This window comes from Acinonyx jubatus, chromosome E4, assembly GCF_027475565.1.
Source record: "Acinonyx jubatus isolate Ajub_Pintada_27869175 chromosome E4, VMU_Ajub_asm_v1.0, whole genome shotgun sequence".
NCBI lineage: Eukaryota > Metazoa > Chordata > Mammalia > Carnivora > Felidae > Acinonyx > Acinonyx jubatus.
In genome coordinates, this window is record NC_069395.1 from 60,752,702 (window position 1) to 60,774,196 (window position 21,495).

At 43.0% G+C, this 21,495-nt stretch overlaps 1 pseudogene; it reads right to left on the reverse strand.

Annotated features, from left to right (window-relative positions):
- Positions 1-14,347: 14,347 nt before the first annotated feature.
- LOC106975549 (60S ribosomal protein L12-like) lies at positions 14,348-16,731 on the reverse strand (annotated as a pseudogene).
- Positions 16,732-21,495: the final 4,764 nt, after the last annotated feature.

Below are 21,495 nucleotides of genomic sequence, written 5' to 3' on the forward strand. Positions count from 1 at the left end.
GTGTGTGTGTGTGTGTGTGTGTGTGTGTGTGTGTTGTTCTCCCTATATAATGTTTCTGGCAGTGGAATTCCTGGCTCAAGTCTATGGATATTTCACACCGTGGTAATTATCACTGACTTTCTCTCCACAAAGTTGTCCCACTGCTATCAAAAGTGACTGCCCCCCACTTGATCATTATACTGGAAATAGAAATCTTTAAAAAATATTTACCAGTCTGAGGTGGAAAATTGCCCAGAGCTGCTTTATTTTGTGTCTGTTTTTCAACACCTGTCAAATGTTTATGGCAGTTGGTACTTTCTCTTTAACAAATTCTGCGTATTTGGGGGTGGGAGGGAGCTCACCAATTTTCTACTCTTTTGTAAGCCTCTTTGCACATTAGAGAAATGTGTCTGCCACGTGTGCTGCAAATCGGTGTCTTTTCATTTTGTTTATGGTCGGCTTTTCTTTTCTTATAGAACTTCTAACTTTTTTACGAGATCCAGTTTTTTGCTCTTCTCCTTTGTGGCTTCTGGGCTTCTTGTCCTGCTTAGGATAATTGTTCCACGATTATAAAACATGGCACAAATGCTTTGCGTTGTTTCTAATACTGTTAAGATTTTGTTTACTCTACATGTAAATCCTGATCCATCTGGGATTTATATTAGTGTAATAAAGGAAGGAAGGATTCAACTCCCCCACTTCCCAGATGCTTAACGACTGTTCCAACCCATCTATTGAAGAATTTGTCTTCTGGCCCCGACACCAGCTTGGCTCTGCTGTGATTGCTGTGTGTGACCTCGCTGAGCTCTTCAAGGGCCAGGGACACAGGGTTTTCTCCTCTCTGACCCCCAGGGCCCCTAGCAGAGCGCTGAGCACAAAAGGTCAGCTCCCAGGCTGAGAAGGCAAACTGGGGAGCCCATCTGGAGTCTCAGCAAGGGACCATGGCTGTGCTAGAATGAGGTCTGGTCCCTCTTTGCCCTTGGCGGTGACCTGTGACCTCCCTACAGATGGAGCCAGCATTTCCTTCCTTCATGACCTTACCCAGCTCAGTGGCTCTTTCAGAGGCCCCTCAGCAGGAAGGGCAGGTAACAAACAAGTAACGGTTACCTGAAACTGGGCTTGCCTCTTGGTGCGTGTTGAGCCCAGACACAACGAAGCCAAGGAATAGGAGAAGGAAAGGTTTTATTTGCAAGAAGTAAATGAGAACATCATCGGGGATCTTTTCCAAAGCACTGTCTCCCTGGGCAAGTTTGAAGCTAAGGATACATTCATCTTCATGGAGGGTTTGCACAATGAGGAATTCATCACAGAGTTGGGGTAGAAGTGGGGCATCTGGGTGGCCCAGTTGGCTGAGCATCCGACTTCAGCCAAGGGCAAGATCATGAGTTCCAGCCCCACATCGGACTCTGCTGTCAGCACAGAGCCTGCTTCGGATCCTCTGGCTCCCCCTCTCTCTGTCTCCCCCCCCCCCCCGCCCCTGTCCCTCCCTGCTCATGCTCTCTCTCTCAAAAATGAATAAACATGAAAAAAAAAACATTAAAAAAAATTGGGGAGAAGTCATCTTAAGGTGATAGAGTCCAGGTCTTAGTAGATGGAAGTCATGAGGCCTGCAAGGGTCGGCACCATGGATGTTCTGGCTCCAGTTGGTCAGGTACCCAGTGCTCACAGGGGCTCAGATCCTACAAAGATAACTCGAATATGCTCCAGGTCAGTCTCTACTTTTGAATCAGCACTGGGAGTTTCACCACTGATTTATCATCCCTGATATAATTAGGCTACCTCCTGGCCTGACAGCTCTTACTTTTTTTGTTCCCTTAAAATTATTAAGGACTGAGGTCTATTTTTTCCGCAATTTCAACATATCCCAGGAAGTCCTGCAAGAAACGTGTTTGGGGCAAGTAGGGCTGGTCAGACAGAGATCACAGGACGGCCAGGGGCCTACAATGACTTTTCTTGTGTCTATGTCTCATCTTTCTTTTTCCAGGGACTCCTGACTCTTTCTGCTTACACAACCATTAACAAAGGGGAGAAAGTGTCCTCTGTTGTCATCTGTTCACCAGAATATTACAGAGCTGCAAAAAAGTGACAGGAACCACAAGTACCTGAATACCTGGGAATGTGTTTATAATATATTAAATGGAAATAAAATTATATAAGGGAATATATAGATAATCCTGTTTTTGTAATAAACAATTCATGTAAACATTGGAAAGATCTGGAGACACACAACCAAGTATTCTGCATGGTTGTAGCAAGAGGGTCAGAGAGCTGAGTAGTGGTCCAGAAACGGAAGAGATGCCACAGGCCCCTGGGCCTCCAATGGCCAAGTGAACTCAGGGTTCACTTCGGTATTCACATTCTCTCCAGACTAGAACGGGAGGTGCTAATCACATAATTTTCAAGAACCTTCTGGTTATAAAGAGGTTTCCCATGCAAATAGGCCTTTAGGGAGAGAATGTCCAGACTACATTGATGACATAGTCACCTTTAGTCAGTACATTGTGTTGTGTTTTGGTTTTTACCTTTACCTGTATGAGCCCAGAAAACACAAGTCCACTAACGAGTGCTGGATCAGTGCGCCCTGATCAGCGATCAGGGTGCACTGACTCTTCGTTCACGGGACACTTGCCAAGGACAGACCCAGGAGTAGCCTGCCACCCACCCCTCCCAAGCTCCCTGGCAGCCTGCAGGGCATCCTGAGACCCTTTCAATGCAGTACCCACCCCCTTAGGCTAATGTCAAGCTTAGATAAAGTGTCCCATGTGAGCCAGGGTACCTGGAAAACAGTGCTCAGCAAAGCCATTGCTGTCTCTCCCTCCTCTCCTATTCATCAAAGGATTCTGCTTTTATGGAGGGGATTTGTTTGCTGGCTGTCCTGTTTCCCCTCCCCTGGGATTAGTTGATCTTTTAGAATTCCAATTTAAATTGCATAATTGACTCTTAGCTATACTTCCTTGGTATTATTATTATTATTTAGTGGCTCCTAAGTTATTGAACTATACATTGTTAGCCTTTCAGAGAGTTAACAGTGCACCACTTCACATAAAATATAAGATCCCTGCACCCATGCAAGGCCATTCCCTGCACAATGCAAAGTTACAAATCTTTGCTTAAACATTCCTATGCATTTTAAAGGAATCAAGAGAAAAAAGTAGTCTTTAATGCTTACCCACATCCTTATTATTTCCAGTGCTTCTGCAAGGGACTTATGCACTTTGAGGGCAAGGACAGAGGTATGGTGTGAGCAAGAAGAGTTAGGGGTTCCCGCAGTTTTCAAGACACCAGAGAAGTCTTTCAGGCCCTCCGCTTTTTTCCATGATCCCTACTTGCCCAAGCACACTTCTTGCAGAACTTCCTAGGAGGTGTCAGAATTTCAAAGAAATGGGAAAACCTCAGCAGTTAAGGATTTTAAGGAACAAAGAAAATGCAAGAACAGTCTCTACCAGGCCAGGAAATAGTCCAATCATATCAGAGACAATGAAGCAATGGTAACCCACACCCCTTCCTGCTCAGTGCTGACCCAAAAAAAAGCAAGGCCCTGCATTCCTTATGTCAGACAAGGAGCCCAGGACCCCATCCAGTTTATATGAACTCTCAGAGCATGTCCAAAATCCCTTCTCCTTATCCAACAGTTACCTCTGCTTCATTATAATATTCATGTCTCCAAAGGAGGAGCAAAAGCTTCATTAACATAAGATGCATGTACAGTCTTGTTTTCTAAGTACACCTGCACAGTCTTATGCCCACATTTACATGTGATGACAAAGCTCCCCTTTCTCCCCTTCCTTAAACACTGAATAAAAAGGGCCCTCCCATCCCTGCTCCGGGAGTCATGGACTTGGAAATTATTCCCCATCATCTCCTTATTTGCTACAAATAAAGTTTCCTTTGAGTGACAACTGCCCGTGGTGTAGTCTCCATCTGTACCTCATCGAGGAGCAAACTCCCATTAGTTTGGTTACAATGGAAGCCAGATAGTCATCCAAGACAACATACAAATATTGTAGAATTTATAGGTCATGGAAAGAGTCCCAAAGAGTTGATGGAATTACCTGGGTGATTCAGGTACTGACCTTTGTCAGGGAGGAAGAATTTCCTCTGCCTTTCAAGGTCCTTCTAGCTGGACTTAGAAAGAAACTGACATGAGACAGATCAACAGGAGAAAGTCAAATTTAATAGCGTACGTATGGGGAATCCACACAAACATGGACATTCCAAAGACAGACATGATACTTATATGAGCAAGGAGAGGGACAGGATCTGAGGACACAAAAGGGAGAAAGACCATTAGCAGGAAGGTCAAAGGACTTGATATTTGGAAAGCAAAGTTTGCCCTGTTACATAGAAAAATTTCTTAGGTAAAGAGGAATCTCTGGTAATAGCTCTCTTCCTGGTAAAGTGGGCAGTTGAATGGGAGGTAAAGAGTTTTTCCTGAATCTGCTGGGTTTTGATTGCTTTTAACTGAAAATAATGCTCACGCCAAAGTAACCCATCTTGGGTGCCCTTCCTTCAGTTCCTACACCTTCACTTTTCAGGGATTGGATTTATTTCTCTGATCAAATATCTCAAGACATGGGGAATTTTCTTTTTCCTCTTCTGCTTTTATGAGTTCAGATCGAATAAATTCACGTGTACTCTCTGTCTTCAAACATTTTGGTTCTGCTTGATGATTGCATTTTAGAGGAAGAGTAGGGTCTTTGTTCCATCAGTGGAAACACTGCAATTGCTTCTCTTAAACCTTCCTGGAGGGTCTGTGTTGGTCAGATAAATGCATCCTTTTGCTCTCCTTTAGGGAGACCATTTGCAGGAGGGACACAGCAGATTGGCCCCCCCAGCCCTCAACCCCTTCAGCCTTTCCTGCTGATCCCCGTAGGCCCAGGAGCACACAGCCTTTGTTCTGAAGACTGTCAGAAAGTCAGGAGTTTGGATCAGGAAGTATGGAGAGAAGCAAGTAGAGAGGTAGGCAGGGGAGAGATCAGGCAGCACCTTTATGATGTCAAGAATTTATTCTAAATGCAGTGAGAAGTTATTACAGAGTTACAAGCTCAGGGGTGAACATGGGATATATAAATAAAGACATTTCATTTCATGGGAATTGGCCCTAGTACTAAATATTTGCAAACTCATTTGAGCCCCCAACAGTAAACCTCCTGCTTTATCAAACTTATCTCTAACCTCATAAATAAAAATGTACGGTTAAAGGAAAATTACTTACTTCTCAACAACCACAGTGATTGTGCAAAATAAAAAAAATAAAATAAAATTAAAACTGAGGAATTATAATGAGGAAATTGTGCAGACCTCCTTTTAACCAAGGGGGAGGGATGAAGGCAGGTCACTAGCAGGGATGGGCATGTCATTCTATTCCAGAGACAAAATCACAACGTTTCTTGGAAAGCTTACAAATAACTGAAATTACCCTCCCTGACAATTCCCCTTTGCTCCTTTACTCAGTTCTTGGCCTGAGACAGAGGAGCAGTCCCTGAGCCAGGAGCCTGCCTGGCCCATGGGGTCAGCCCATGGGGTCTCCAGTGGGCATAAACAGTTTCACAGAATGAAAACACCTCGTGACAGAGATGGGTCAGACAAACCAAAGCCAATCCCTAATCATGTGTGAACACAGACAAAAGCAGGAACTGTCATCCAAACCACAAAACTGACCAGACATCTTATCCTGGCTAATGAGTGATGGCTGGTTCTTTTTTTTTTTCCTTTCCTTTTTTTTTTTTTTAAGTTTATTTATTTTGAGAGAGAGAGAGAAAGCCCAAGCAGAGGAGGGGTAGAAGAAGGAGACAGAATCCCAAGCAGGCTCTGCACCATCAATAGTGAGCTGGATGCAAGGCTTGAACTCACAAGCTGCAAGATCATGACCTGAGCCGAGATCAAGAATCAGACGCTTAACCAACTGTGCCACCCAGGTGCCCCATGATGGCTGATTCTTGATCAGATATAGCATTAGCCACCATCTGTTCTTTCCACCTTCTAGGTATGAATTATCTAAATATCATAGAATTAGCCCTACTGCTAATCTGTAGCAAAGCCTTGGGTCCTAAACATTCACCAAATCCCTCACATAACCCCAAATCCTGTGAGTCCTTTCTACCCCTTTTACTGGGACACACCATGGTGTGAATTGTGAAGAGTTAATAAACTCAACTTTGTTCAACTACAGCTGTGTTCCTGGAAAGTACTGACAGGCCAATTAATTTACATAAGGAGGGTGAGGGTCACATTCCATAGACAACAAATTTGCTTTTATAAACCCTGCCTTGCTTTTGTTTATAGACTAATCTGGTGATCTAAACATTTTATCATAATGATACATCTCCCTTTATCCCTTAGAATGCTTTTTACCCTAAGGTCAATTTAGTCTGATATTAATATAGGTACTTAGATTTGGGGGGAATTAGTATTTGCATGGTATTTTTTACTCTCAGTCTATATGTAGGTTTAAATGTATCTCTTTTTATTGGATAATAAATTATAATAAATTTTCCTTGAACTATTGGCCATTTACATTTAGTGTAAAAATGTGATACATTTGGGTTCTGTTGTACCATAAAACCTATGATTTTTGTTTTCCTGTTTTTTTTTTTCCTGGTCTCTATTCTTTATTTAACATCTATTATTTTTTATTAATCTACTTTTCCCCACTTTACTAATTTAGAAGCATTAAAAAAAAAAAGAAAGAAAGAAAAGAAAACCTCAGGCCCAAAATAATATCACTTAGACCAGGTTCCCAAATCAGGGATTAATATCTAATCTAATTGCAGTTTCAATGTACCCCAGAAATGTGGCTTTAACTGGTCAGTCGGGAATTTTCTTGTCAGCGCCGATAAGTTAATTTGTCACTGGGCCCTCTCCATTCCCCAAATGAAGATAAACCATCTGAATGATAAGATTCCCTTTCCCTTTCCTCTAAAAGAAAGTGACTCTGTCTGGGACAATCTTTTCTTTTCTTTTGCTAATAACTTCCTTGCCCCACCCTCTTTCCTGTAAAACCTTCGATTTTGTAGAACTTGGAGTCCCTCTCCACTTGCCAGATGAGGTGCTGCCCGATTCTTGAATGATTTAATAAAGCCAATTTCTTCAAATTTACTTGCTTGAACTTTTAAAAACAGATTTTATGTATTTCTGTTCTTGTGGTGGTCAAGAAATTACAATGTGCTTTATTAATTTATTAATGTCTAAATTCAACTTATTTATGTCATCCTTGATAATAAAAGCAATTTAAAACACTTTACCTCCATTAACCACTCCAACTTATTTCTTTGTTTCATGTCTTTCAATTTTATCTTGTTTTTTAATTTACTTTCTTAATTTTTTTATGTTTATTTATTGAGAGAGAGGAGAGAGAGAGACAGAGCACAAGTGGGGGAGGGGGAGAGAGAGACGGAGACACAGAATCTTAAGCAGGCTCCAGGCTCTGAGCTGTCAGCACAGAGCCAGACGCAGGGCTCAAACTCGCGAACTGCGAGATCATGACCTGAGCCGAAGTCGGACGCTCAACCGACTGAGCCACCCAGGCGCCCCTATCCTGGTTTTTTTTTTTTTTAAACTGTATATGTTATTCTTTTTCTGCTTGATGAAATCAAAATCTGTCTAGATATTTCCCATATTTACCACTTCCTTTAGAACTTTCTTCAGATGAGAGTCTACAGGTGAAGAACTCTCCTAATGTTTACTTGTTCTGAAAATACCTTTATTTTACTCATGTGCTTAATAGATAATTCATTCAACATAGGTTCCAGGCTGACAGGTTTTCTCCAGCTAAGGGATGGCCTTATTTCATTGCATCTTAATGCAGCTAGAAGTCAGCGTCCAGTTTCATCTCGGCTCCTTTGAAGATAATCTATTATTTTTTTCATTGACTGCTTTTAAGGTATTCCCATTATCTTCTACTTTCTTCAGTCTTACTATGATATATTAGGTATGTCTTTTTAAATATTTATTCCACTGGGGCACCTAGGTGGCTCAGTTAATTGTCTGACTCTTGATTGAGGCTCAGATCATGATCTCAAAGTTTGTGGGTTCCAGCCCTGTGTTGGGCTCTGTGCTGACAGCACAGAGTCTGCTTGGGATTCTCTGTCTCCCTTTCCCTTAACCCCTCCCCTGCTTGTGTTCTCTCTGTCTTAAATAAATAAATAAATAAATAAACATTAAAAAAATATATCCATAGGCCTTAACCTAACTGACCAATGGGCCACTTACAACCAAGCGTAGTTACCAAAAAAGGGAAATTTCTATACATCCCTATGCCTCCTCACCTTCCTGCTTTAATTTTTTTTTTAATTTTTTTTAACGTTTATTTATTTTTGAGACACAGAGAGACAGAGCATGAACGGGAGAGGGTCAGAGAGAGGGAGACACAGAATCTGAAACAGGCTCCAGGCTCTGAGCTGTCAGCACAGAGCCCGACACGGGGCTCAAACTTACAGACCGCGAGATCATGACCTGAGCCGAAGTCGGCCACTTAACCCACTGAGCCACCCAGGCGCCCCATGCTTTAATTTTTTTTTAATATTTATTTATTCGAGAGAGGGAGACCAGGGTGTGAGCAGGGGAACGGCAGAGAGAGATTGGAGGCACAGAATCTGAAGCAGGCTTGAGGCTCTGAGCTGGCAGCACAGACCTGATGCAGGGCTCAAACCCATGAACCCTGAGATTATGACCTGAGTCAAAGTCAGAAACTTAACTGACTGAACCACCCAGACACCCCCTCACCTTCCTGCTTTAAATAATCCCTCCCCCACTGCCTGGTTGCAGAGTCTCTCCTCTGCCGTCCTGCCCACCCTTCCCTTGCAGTGTATTCAATAAAGTTATATTTCCTTTGTTCTGCTTTGGATGAATTCTTTTACTGCCTGAGTCACTGGTTTCCATCAATTGTTGCCCCACATTTGGGGATTCCCATCTGATGGAGACAGACACCACAGCGGGTACACTTGTAATGCCCCCGATTTCGAATCTGAGAGACCACCAAGGATACCGATGCAAATGCACGAGGATTTATTTGCAAGCTCGAGCTTGGGCCCAAGTATACCCGACACAGCGGAGCAGGGACTTGGACCCCTAGGTTAAGAGGGGTAGCAGTTTTATAGGGGCCAGTGGCCAGTGAGATTGTAACACACACAGAAAGTTGTATAGTCATGTCAGTCCACACGCAGGTGGCCAATTGAATTACAATTTACCCTATAGTAACTGTTTGAACTAGCCTATCACTCTGGTCAGAATTGGGGCGTAAGTTTGGCGGGCAAAAGGCGGGGTTTACATTCTTTGGCGGTCAGGGGTTCCTCATTCCTATATGAGCCGGTTTCCAGTAAGGGTGTGCTCAGCGGCTTGACTAGGGTAGGGGAGTGTCTTAAGCAATAAGTAGGTCATGTGGGGGTTATACACGAGATGGTGGGTGTAGCACAAAATGGAGGTAGTCTTGCTCTGCTTGTCCAGGGGTAGGGGATTTTGGTTAAATTCCTTGGGTCACACACACTCTAGTCATTGTTAAAGAAAAATAAAAACTCGTTTACATGAAAGTAAACCTCTATGTACACAGATACGTAAATTATAGAAAGGAAAAGTTAGTGAAGTTTCTGCAGCCAATTCCAATGTTTGTGTCAGAGGGGAGGGACATTTTCCACACCAACACGCAATTCTCCAACACCAGCTGTGTGTCCTACATTCAACTCAATTCTGACATGATCTACCTGCATGTAGCCTCAGATCCTACAGGTTAAAAGCTCAGTCCTCCAAGTCTGTCCCTACCCCCGAGTTCAGACACCAATCATCATCTAGATTATCACCTGGGCTTCTGACTGACTGGCTGTAGACTGGAGGTTCTTACAACCCCATTTGGGTTTGATTAATTTACTAGAGTGGTTCACAGAACTTAGAGCAACATTTTACTTCCTAGATCACTGGGTTATTATAAAAGGGTAATACAAGTCAGGAATAGCCAGATGGAAAAGTTGCATGGAGCAAGGTATGGGGAAGGAGTATAGAGTTTCCATGATCTCTATGGGCACACCACTCCCCCTAAATATCATGTGTTTACCAACCTGGAAGCTTTTCCAACCCTGTCCTTTTGAAATTTTGTGGAGGCCTCATTGCGTGTGCATGGCTGATGAAATCATTGTGCATTAGTGATTGATGAACCCCTCTACCCAGCTTAGAGGTCTGGGGGGCAGGACTGAAAGTTCCATTGATCTAATCACATAGTTGGCTCAGCTGGCACCCAGCTCCCATCCTTTGGCAGGGTCCAAAGGTTGCCTTATTAACATAGCAAAAGACACTTTGATCACTCTCCTCACTTAGGAATTCCAGGGGTTTTAGGAGGTCTGTGCCAGGAAGGGGGTCAAAGACCAGATATATATTCATTATAAATCACAATATCAGTTAGACAAAAGGGAACAAACTTGCAAAGTTTACTTGGCAGAAGGGGAGAGTTCAGAGGTAGAGAAGAGAGAAAGGGGGACTTATTCTATCTACCATTGCCTTAGAAGTACAGTAAAACCTTGGTTTGTGAGCACAATTCATCCCTGAAGCATGCTTGTAATCCAAAGCACTTGTTTAATTTCCCCATAAGAAATAATGGAAACTCAGACGATTCATTCCACAACCCAAAAATATTCATATAAAAATGTTTACAATACTGTAATATAATACAAAATAATAAAGAAAATACAAAATGTAAAGAATAAGCAAATTAATCTGCACTTCCTCTGAAAACCTTCGTGGATGGTATGAGAGAGATAAGATAGAGGAGGGTTATTATTATTTTTTAAAATTTTTATTTTTGAGAGAGAGAGAGACAGAGTGTGAACAGGGGAGTGGCAGAGACAGAGAGACACAGAATCCGAAGCAGGCTTCAGGCTCTGAGCTGTCAGCACAGAGCCCAATGCGGGGCTCAAACTCACAGACTGTGAGATCACAACCTGAGCCGAAGTCGGACGCTTAACCGACTGAGCCATCCAGGCGCCCCGAGAGAGATGGGTTATTATGTAAGATGACTTTCACTATCACTAACAGAATCACTGCTATCTATTGGCTCAATGGAATCTTTTTCTTTTCATGCAAATTTAACAAGGAATCTATCCAATGATTCAAAATGAAGCAAAACTTACTCTAAATGGAAAAGCAAAGGACTGTCCATACATGCTTTGAAGTGACAAAAAATATGCTAGTGCCAGTTGTGGGCATGTTTTAACATTCTGAAAAATCACTGATTCTGCCAAACATTGCAGCCTGAGGCCAAACATCCAAGCATGGGAGAAAATCACCCACAGTCCCACAGAGAGAGAAAGAGAGGGAAGAACCATTGGCTCAGTTGTGATCATGTGACATTCGATGTCACGTACTCCTTGCATTGCAAGACACTGCTTGTTTATCAAGTTAAAATTTATTAGAAATGTTTGCTTTTCTCGGGAAAGACTCACAGAACAAATTACTCACAATCCAAGGTTTTACAGTATTTGAAATCTCTGTAGCAGTAAGTCTTCATATATTACTTAGGTGATACAATTAAGCAACATTTTTTTTTTTTTTTAATCAGGACAGGGGCACATAGGTGGCTCAGTTGGTTAAGTGGTCAACTTTGGCTCAGGTCATGATCTTGCAGTTCGTGGGTTCGAGCCCAGCATCAGGCTCTGTGCTGACAGTTCAGAGCCTGGAGCCTGTTTCAGATTCTGTGTCTCCCTCTATCTCTGCCCCTCCCCTGCTCATGTTCTGTCCCTCTCTCTCTCTCAAAAAGAAATAAACAGTAAAAAGTTTTAAAAAAGAAAAAAAAAATTGGGACAGAATTCAGCAGTTAATAGCAAAATGATAGTTACCTTCCAGAGTTGATATGACAGTGCAATCAGTCACTCATGCATTTAGTCACGTCACTGAGTGAGCTCCTGAGGGGCCGGGAACTAGCAAGCTAGATGGTCCCTAACATGACAGAGCTCTCATCATGTTGGGAAAGACATGATAAACAGCTAAACCACAAGTCACTAGTTGTGGATGGAATTAAGTTTGGTAAAGGTGCTCTAAGGGAGGGTGTCTGGGGAGCCCCACTGTACAGAATGGCCTCCTTGGGAGGTGAAGCCTAAACTGAGGCCCCAAGAGTGATGAGCTGCCCCCTTCCTGGGAAAAGGAAGGAGCAGACTCAGGGGGAGGGCTCAGCATGTTCCAGAGAGAAGAAGAAACTTTCCAGTACTGCATAACTGGGAACAAACAGTCTTCCAGAGCTGGTGAGGTTTCAGGCTGAATAAATTCCCAGACACCAGAGAAACAGGATGGGAGGGGTTGAATACTGTCAGAGGAGTTTCTTGATAGGCCACACCGCCATGTTCAGCTGTCTTCAGGGCCAGTCTGACCCTAAATGCAGTAAATTTGGAAAACATTTCTGGCTAACTGCGTGAAGGCCTGCTGTCCTTTCCTAGCCGGTTTCCAAACTGCCTTTCTATCCCATGTTCCATGTTTTTCACTTTCCTACTTTCCAGTGGTAAGGGATTAGTAAGCCCTGCAATGCTTCTTTATGCCAGAGCATCATTTTTCATCCCAAGGGTTGCAAACACCTGCAAGGATGACTCAGGAGAGGAGAGGAGCCAGGGTTTTCTGGCAGAGGAATGTGGGAGCTGAGAAACAGGGTCACATTGTTTCCACTCTTCCTGAGGGTACTGGAGCAGTCTGATTGTATTTCCTCTGGATTCTGATCTGTGTCTCTTCCTGACTGTACTGTGTACTTACACAGGTGTGAAGGAGAGAGAGAAGGGGCTCTCAGCAGTGGCCATTTGCATCCTTCAGGCATCTGAGGCTGCTTTGCTGATGCAGAACCCCCATCAGGACATCCATTCCTGGGAGGATCTGGGGCTCTTGTACCCAGGGCTCTGAAGGAATACTCAGCTGGCATTTTCTCTAAGTCCACTTTTCTATTCTAAGTCAATTATTGCTCTATTCATCAAAGACCAGAGTCATCATGTTTTAATGGAAAGCATGGTTTTTGATCAGGTGTCAGATATGCCTGGGCCCAAAGCCCAGCACCTGAGGGATTCTGACCCTCACCTGAGATCCTGTTGCTTGTTTCAGAAACATTAACATGAGGAAATAGATGTAAGGTAATTAACCCTCTCTCGATTACTCAGCTTGTGCTGTGATAATAACTGCAAGTTTCAGGGGTTTACAACCCAAGCATACATTTCTCACTCCAAGTTTTGCAGGTTGGCTGGCCTGGGTTCCAGATGCCTTCTCACTTGCGAATGGAGGGGAAAGGAGTAGCTCCTCCATGGGATATGCTGTTCTCACGGTGGAAGACAGGAGCACAAGGGCGGTGGGGGAAACTTGGGCTTGGAACTAGCACACTGTCACTTCAGCCCACAGTCCACAGTCCAAAATAATTCCCATGTGGAGGGAGAGAAAGATGAATATTTGCTTAACAATAATACAATTGCCACACTAAACCAGGAACATGTCAGGTCCTCCAAAGTTGTTAGCCTCCACCCCTCCTCCCATGCCTACAGTAGGATTCAGTGAATGCATGGCCGGAATGATAAGCCAGCCCTGTTGCCAGCCCAACTTTGAATGTCAAGCCAGCTGGTCAGTGTCCATTCTGGCCCCACAACCTTGACCTTCATCCTAGTCTTAGTGCCCTGAGCATCCCACCTGCCTCAGCTTCCTCATCCTTTCCAGACCCTCACCTCACTCTACTGTGTCGCATACCACATAATCCTGTGTCCTGACAGCTGGTGGTAGCCCCCACTTTCTACCTTCTCCATGATCCCAACAGGCCACGGTCCATGTAGTTTCCTGCCATTCCAGGCCATTGTGGGCTCTGATTGCTAGGCCCACTGTGAGTGCGTAGACAAGAATATGACATCAATCACCAACTTTGTCATTGAAAAAGACCGCTGAGCCTAAGGTAGCAAAATAGGTGAAAACATAGTCTGTGGTTATATCGCATGGCTATCTTTAAGAATAAGCTTATGCCATTTAACAAATTCTGGTCCTCAAATTACTTCTCAGTGATATTATTGTGGGGGTTAGGAGAGAGTGTGGGGTAGGCACAAGAATTAGTTGGCAACCTGGCCTAATAAGAGGTGGAAAATATATAATAAGTGAGGTTGTGAGGACTTTGAATATCACTTTTTCCAAGTCCCTTATTTTACAAATAAGAAAACTGACAGGTACAGAGCAGAACTTTCTATAGTAAATTATGAGAAGAAACCAAGCCCCTTGAGTCCTGGGCCAAATCTCTTCTCACTGCATCAGAACAAAATGGAAAAAATCTTTAGGCCATCAAATGTCCTGAACCCCAGAATAGGCTATAAGAGGGAGGCTATGTTAACTTAGTCTTCGATTGAGAAGATGTTAAATGGGGCCAATGGCATGGACAAAGGCATCAGAAGCAGTAGGCGTTGCCCAGGGGTGGGGAGCCTTTGGGCTTCAGCCGGTTTGGCCTTAGGTATAAAATACAGTCCTGCCTGGGAGCATTCAGGATCTTGAAGGGACTGTTTCAAGACATCAAGACTTTGGCTGCTTTCTGAGGACTTTCCTTTCCTTGCTAATGCTTATGAGGATGATAAAAACAAAGGTCTGAGCCTAAATATTGATGGTGGTGCTTTCCTTGTTCATATAGCAAAAGTCTTGGGGAATGAGTGATCTTCACAGTCTTCTGAGGGAATGACATGTCATCATCAGGAATTTCTAAAGGCATTCCTTGTGACAACGGAGACTAATTCAGTACATGCGATAAATTGCTACTCCTAGATTTTCAGTCTAATTATCAAATCATTATGATTAGCAGGCAGTCCTCTGAAAAGAAAATTACCTGTATATTTTAGTAGAATGAGCTGTCCCCTGGAGGGAATTATTTCAGTCAGAGTCATGGTGTCTAGAAGCCCTTCCATAGGAATGAAAACAAAAAGAAAGAAGAAAATAAGGAGCAAAATGGATGAACGGGTGCTAAGGATACAAGATGGATTTCAACAATATTGTCAAGAGACATTTAGTGCATTGGAAGGGCAGATATGGCATGCGTCAACCACCAAGACCAATGGATGCATGTGCCAGGGCATAGGTGAGAAGTTTCAGTACCCACAGGCGGATTGACTTGGAACGCTCTGCCCTTCAACTGGCATTGACTGCCAACATTTTAATATTGATTATAAAGAGTTAATGTTCTGTAACGCCCGGTAGCCAAGAGTCTATTTGTAGAAATTCTGTGACTCTTTTTGCAAAGAATATTTGTTTTATGCAAACACGTTAGCTCTGCATAAATCTGTATTTTGTTTTTCTGGCATGGTGTTAGATGGGGATTAGTGGGGGGTGGCAGGAGGGGGGGGCTCCAGTCTCTCAGGCGGAGCACTTCCATGCATTAGTAATGCATGCAGAATCTAGCAACAGTTTACTGAACATTTACTTGACACTACATGCTGTGAAGAGCACAGAAGGAGTATGGTGTAGATGCCTTTGCCCACAACAGCTATTGTGAGCGATGGCTCATTGCTAGCGTTGCATCCGTTTCACAGAATTTAACTAAGCAGACTGTGAAGTTAAGTGGCTTCCTAAATCAGCCTCTGACCTGGGACAGAAAGCCAGAGCCTTGGCTCTTTTGATGGTTTGAGTCTTAAAAACTATCCCCACGGCAGCTTATTGTGATTAACTTCTGTGGAGTCTCACCAGCAAGGAGGATGTTGGCTAGTCTGATGCAAAGCAAAATGAAGTAAAGCTTCAAATTTCCTTTAGAAATTTCTTATGTGAACCAGAAATCTGGGCTCCCCTGTAACGATGAGCATTGCCTTCCCATCCTGTGTGAGTCACTTCTGGGCCCGCAGGTGTCTGGCCTCTGCAGCCACAAGAGTCCTTCCTCAGACGCTTACATCGCCACACTGGCGTTTGTGAGGCCACAGTCAAAGTATGTGAAGGTTTACAAAGGAGACAGGGGACATCTGAGGCCCATAAGCCGGTGCAACCTTGAGGTTTTTAAACTGTGGTAAGACACATCACACAAAATTTTTTCGCTTTAATCATAGCAAACAGAGGCATATTTGCTTAGCATTTTTGAGCTGTCGCTATTTTTTTCTAGTTAATATGGGTCTTGCTCTTTGAGCCCATCTGAGAGACCTGGGGCATTTTAAATCTCCAGGAAAGTTTCTAATAGCTATCTTATCACCCCAAGGACACTGCAGAGAGATAGAGAGCGGCTTTACAGAGGTCCTTTGATTTCTTTTTCATTTTTATTTATTTAGTTAGTCCTTATTTATTTAGTTAGTTAGTCCTTTGTATTTCTTACCTGGCTGAGCATTCCACTGCATCACTATTGATGTCATGAGGGTGGCGGCCATCAACATTGCAGCCCACAGACTGGGCGGTTCTGAAAATCTCTTTAATGGTTCCAGAGAGTTCTCTGGATCAGTGCCACATCTGTTGGGCAACATTGACGATCTCATCGAAAGTGATATTTCTACTGTGCTTAATGTTTTTCTGCTTCTTTCTGTCTCTTGGCGGTTCCTTGAGGGCTTCGATAATCAGGGCAGAGACAGAAGGTGCCATTTCTATCTGGGCCTGTCTGTTCTGAATGGTCGGTTTCACTGGAATCCTCAAACCCTTTCAATCACCTGTTACCTTGGTGATGTCATCACCAACATTTTTTGGAGACAGAGCCTGCGGGCTGATTTTTGGGGCCAGGGCAGACGTGACACCGACTTCATCACCGGTGCACCTCAGGTATATGACTTTGACCTCATTGGGGTCGAACTTAGGCAGCATGGTGGAGGTAGTTGGTGTTGGATGAACCTGGATTAGGGACAACCAAAGACAGTTGCAGCATGGCCTCCTCTGAGCCGAAAGTCAAAAGCTGTTTTTTTAAGCTTATTTATTAATTTTGAGACAGAGAGAGAGAGAGCATGAGCAGGGGAGGGGCAGAGAGAGAGAGAGAGAGAATCCCAAGCAGGGCTCTTAACCTCCTGAGCCACCCAGGTACCCCATCTAAGAGAATTTAGAGGACCTGTTCCAGGAAGGGAGCTATCACCATAGATAACTATAGTATAATATGAACGAGAAGAAGCAGATAGGGACAAATTTTCTTTTTACATTTTTTAAAATGTTAATTTATTTTTTGAGAGAGAAAGACAGAGCATGAGTGGGAGAGGGGCAGAGAGAGGGAAACACAGAATCTGAAGCAGGATCCAGGCTCTGAGATGTCAGCACAGAGCCCCCACACGGGGCTCAAAATCACGAACTGTGAGATTATAACCTGAGCTGAAGCTGGTCGCTTAACAGACTGAGCCATCCAAGCACCCTACACAGGGAAGAATTTTTAGCAAAGTCTATTTGTTAAAATTCCTCTCTGTGTTCCATTGTTTCTGAATAGCCTAGCAAACACTTGTTTACCAAACATTTACCCTTTTTCATCTTCCTGTGCATTGTTTTCCTTCCCTTAAAAATCCCAGATCCCAAACCCCTTTTCCTTAGTTCAGGATGACTTATACACCTCATTTTTGCCTATCTTTGGAATTTAATGTTTCTGTGGATTCCCCATATGTACGAAATTAAATGTTACTGTCTCATGTCAATTTTTTAATTCATTTTTTTAAATCTTTATTTATTTTTGAGAGAGAGACAGAATGCAAGCAGGGGAGGAACAGAGAAAAAGGGAGACACAGAATCTGAAGCAGACTCCAGGCTCTGAACTGTCAGCACAGAGCCCAATGCAGGGCCTGAACCCACAAACCATGAGATCATGACCTGAATTGAAGTCGAATGCTTAGCCAACTAAGCCACCTGGGTGCCCCTGTCTTATCTCAATTTAATTCTTAGGCATACTAGAAGAACCATGAAGCGCAGATAAAATTTTTCCTCCCCACATGTGCAACCATCACCACCATTCATCTCCAGAACTTCCCAAATTAAAACTCTGTACCCATTAAACACTAACACTAGAATATTCTGACACTAACTAGCATTCTGCTCCCAATTCCAGTGTGTGGGTATTTTCCTCACATCAAACAATTCTGACATCAAATGATTCCCTTGACCCCCTCCTCAGATTTTATTAATTTCCTAGAAGAGCTCACAGAACTCAGGAAAACATTTACCTACTAGATTACCAGTTTATTATAAAAGAATATAACTCAGCAACAGCCAGATGAAAGAGATGCATATAGCAATGTATGTGGGAAGCATGTGAGCCTTTCATGCCCTCTCCAGGCTCACCACTCTCCCCAAATTGCCACGTGTTCACCAACCCAGAACTTCCCTGAACCCACTCCTTTTTGTGTTTTCATGGAGGCTTCATTACATAAGCACAGGTGATTAAATCAATGGCCATTGGTGATCCATTTAACCTCCAGCCTCACACCCCTCTGGAGGTCAGGGGGATGGAACTAAATGTTCCAACCCTCCAATCACATGGTTGGTTCTCCTAACAACAGGCCCCATCCTTAGGTGCTTTCTGATAGTCACTTCATTAACATAACAAACGGCACCTTGATTGTTTTCATTGCTTAAGACACTCCAAGGGTTTAGGAGCTCTGTGGCATGAACAGAGAAGATCACGTATATATTTCTTATGTAAAGTATAATATCACAGTGATTTATAGAGAGAACCCTTCTTCCCTCAGCCCCTGGCAACCACCATTCTGCTTTCTGTCTCTATGAATTGTATTTGATTACTCTAGGTACTTCATTTAAATGGAATCATGTAATATTTGTCCTTTTGTGATTGGCTTATTTCATTTAGCATAATGTCTTCAAGTTTGATCCAGGTTGTTGCATGAGTCAGAATTTCCTCCCTTTTTAAGGCCATACTTCATTGTATGTATATACCACATTTTGTTTAGCCATTTATTCACCAATGGGCATGTGGGTTGCTTCTACCTTTTGACTATGATGAATGATGCTTCTATGACCATGGGTGTACAAAGCCTTGAATTTTTAAAGGAGATTTTTATTCACACTTTGCAAGCTTCAGAAAAATTTAGTTGTCTATCTCAAAGACAGATTTTTATTTTTTAAAATTCAGATCTCTTGAGTGGCTCAGTGGGTTAAGCATCTATCTCTTGATTTTGGTTCAGGTCACGATCTCACAGTTCATGGTTCATGAGTTTGAGCTCCCTCCTATTGGGCTCTGTGCTAACAGCATGGAGACTGCTTGGGATCTCTCTCTGCCCCTCTACTACTTTATTTCTCTCTCTCAAAATAAATAAATAAACAAAAAAAATTCAGAATCTCTTGGTGGGACAAGGCTCAGCAGGGTGGAAAAGGAAGATCAGAGATCCAGGAGAATCAGAGACAACAATCCTCTGGAATCCAAATAAGGACTTTGTTTTCCTCTTTCCACAAGGAAAGGATAGCAATCACTTCGAATGTTAAACAATGAGTCCCAATTTGGAAGAGAACAGAAAAGATGTTTTGAGATGTGTTATTTAAGAATACACTGCTAATCTTAGCAAGAACGATTTTATTCCGTTAATTATGGAGACAGATGCCAGATTGCAAAGGTTGAAAGAGGTCTGATGAGCATATGGAAACAGTGAGAAGTAGTTAACTTCTCTTTTGAGAAGTTCAAGGTTCACAAGGAGAAGGAGAAAGCCAGACTATGGCCACATAGGAGACTGGTGATGAGAGGAAACTAATGTCAGTTTGAGGTTCTAAACATCATCTTGTTTAATCATCAAAGCAGTTGTCTTAGGATGGCTTCTGTTTAATTCATTTTCAGATGAAAAATCTGAGCATCAAGACGTTTAAGCACCTTGTTAAATTAAGCAAAATTAGAACCCAAGACCGACTCCGGAATACTGTGTCACATGCCAGGAGGTTGTTTGTTTCAGGATGTATAGTGGAAAGATGATTATAGATCATGGGGAGCAAGTCCTCTGTTGTGTCCATTTCATGCACACCCTTCGACTACCTCTTGTATTTACTCCTCTGGTCTGATATCCTGACTGCAATACTCCTTCAACCTCTGAGAACAGAAACACATCGGCTCTCCCACCTTTTTGCTGTGTCTCCCTCCCACGCCCACCCTTCCTTACCAGTATGCGTTGAAGTCAACCTTCCTAACCACTTCCCTGCTGGCACCTTCTCTCCTGCGTCCCTGGTTTAGTCTTGCTTGCTTGACAACACCCATTCAGGTGAGTGACTGACATGTATACCTGATACGTACACATGACAGCCAGTCCCATGTGGACCTTTACAAATGAAGAGCAATCACACCACTTGTCTCCTCTATTCAATCTCCTACTCACTGAGGTCACTCTCACACACATCTCTTCCCCGTCTTCACTTTTTGCTGAAGAACTTGCTTCTTATTCCACTGAGATTAAATTTAGCAACGCAGATAACATTTGTGACCTTGTTATGAGGACTTTCTATAGAGCGCTGAAATTAAAGTTGAATTATGATGGCTTTAAGAGAGAGCAGAAGGAGAAGAACTGGAGACAATAGGTACAGACAAGTCTTTCCTAAAGGTTTATGACAAAGCCCAAGAAAAGGAACAAAGTTTGGACAGGAAAGAGGGGACAAGGCAATTTATCTCAGCGCTGATGATACAGTAGTACATAAAACCCCTGCTCCCAATCCTTAGAATCCTCTTCACTCTTGGGCTTCTCAAGCCCTCCCAAAGGAGACCCAAGAATGAGGACATAAGAATTGGAGGGAAGATCTCCAGAAATCAGGGATTTCCTTCCTAGCTGAAAATGACACTCCAGTTCAGTTCATTCCTTCACTAAAGGAAAGCTCCAACAGACTGATTCTGGATTATCCAGGAGGCATCATTCAGTTGTTAGATAAACCACAGTCTGAAACAATCTCTATTCCCCTTCAGCTATGTTTCCTTAGCTTGTCTCTCTGGGCTGGATCAAACCCAAAGCCAGGTATGGCTTGAATTTGTTTGGTTTTATTGGGTGGGTAACTAAAATGAAGTTCAGCCATTAGAAATGAATATGCTTTGCCATTCTACTCCCAAGGATGAATCAGGACTCAGAATTGACCATGACATCGAAAGCATTTCCAAACTTATTCTGCTGTTCCCCAGCTCTTTGGGGAGAGGTATCAGGGTGAGGAAAGGCATAATTTGTGTAGTAGATCCTTTGCAATCATTACTCCAGGCATCGTGGAGAAGCCATGGGTAAAGGTAGCAGGAAATTGGGAGAGAAGCTGGGAAAATGGGCAGAGGCCCTGGTGTCAGGTTAAGGTGATGGGATTTTATTTTAAGGTAAGACAAGAGCATTAAACCATTTTAAGGAGGGAAGTGCCACAATCAGGACCTAGTTTAGAAGTACTCTTAAGATATGCCTTGGAAATGTTAAAGGACAAAGTGAGATGATCAGATTTGCCTTCTAGAAAGAATTACTTGTCTAAAAGGAGCTAAAGGAACCCTAGAGTATCTAAGGAGGGCACCAAAGTAAGGTGTTAAGAAGAGCAACAAGATGAGATATGCATTTTGAAGGAATTACTCCTCTAAAGAAGTTTAAAAAGGTATAAATGGACAAGTAAGTGGGGAGCCAGAGGAAACTTAGAATCAAAGTAAGAGCCAAGGCCTCCACC